This window comes from Cebus imitator, unplaced genomic scaffold (genome assembly GCF_001604975.1).
Source record: "Cebus imitator isolate Cc_AM_T3 unplaced genomic scaffold, Cebus_imitator-1.0 Scaffold13, whole genome shotgun sequence".
NCBI lineage: Eukaryota > Metazoa > Chordata > Mammalia > Primates > Cebidae > Cebus > Cebus imitator.
The window spans coordinates 8,614,786-8,616,070 of NW_016107328.1; positions in this window are offsets into that span (position 1 = coordinate 8,614,786).

Below are 1,285 nucleotides of genomic sequence, written 5' to 3' on the forward strand. Positions count from 1 at the left end.
TAGAGACGGGGTTTCACCGTGTTGACCAGGATGGTCTCGATCTCTTGACCTTGTGATCCACCCGCTTTGGCCTCCCAAAGTGCTGGGATTACAGGCGTGAGCCACCGCGCCCGGCCCTGGCAAAAGTTTTAACACTAAAATGAGTATGCAATAAGGTTGAAGTGAATGTGAAGGAAATTTACCTGGCACGTGTCCCTGGTCAAGTAGATTTTTATTGGGCAAAGGATGCCTGAAGGTGTCTGATCGCTTAGATGCCCTCAGGACTTCTGGCAGTGGAGGGTCCTTCCTGGAAGAGCCTTGTAGGGTGATTTCCGAGGAATCTGGCACTTTTGACATTACTCTAATTGAAGCTAAATGAGTGCTTTCCACAAGGGCAAGCACTCCCCCCGCCCAAAAGAAAAGCCCCCAACAACAAACAAACAACAATCACAAAACCAAATGTAGGTCTGACTTGGCCTCATAGGGTAGTAGTTGTTGTTGTTGTTGTTTTTCTGAGACTTGTTTTTGCTTGTTGCCCAGGCTGGAGAGCAATGGAGCAATCTCAGCTCATCGCAACCTCCGCCTCCTGGGTTCAAGCGATTCTCCTGCCTCAGCCTCCTGAGTAGCTGGGATTACCGGCATGTGCCACCACGCCAGGCTGATTTTGTATTTTTAGTAGAGACAGGGTTTCTCCATGTTGGTCAGGCTGGTCTCGAACTCCTGACCTGAGATGATCTGCCCACCACAGCCTCCCAAAGTGTTGAGGTTACAGGTGCGAGCCACTGCGCCTGGCGGTGGTTTTTGAAAGTTGCTAAAATTGACAGATATACCAGATCTTCAGATCTGACTCTCAAATTTTGCCAGTCCAGTGTAGGGCATGTGAACCCCAGGCAGATATAAATGCTGGTGGGTTTAGGACTCAACCTCACTCTCCAGCAGGCTGGTGACATCACCCAAGGTGTTACTTCAAGTAACAGCTTGGCGCCATCTCCATTTTTACATGAGAGAAAACAGTCAGATCTTAGCCAGGTTAAAGGACATAACTGATTTTTTTTCCTTTGGTAATTTTTGAGAAATACTTGACCTAGAGTAGACACTTGCTGGATTGAGAAATGGCTGAGGTTACTAGTATCATATATGATTACCAGAGTGATACATGTCCATTGGAAAAAACCATTAAGAAATAGAAAAGGGGCCGGGCGCGGTGGCTCAAGCCTGTAATCCCAGCACTTTGGGAGGCCGAGGCGGGTGGATCATGAGGTCAAGAGATCGAGACCATCCTGGTCAACATGGTGAAACCCCGTCT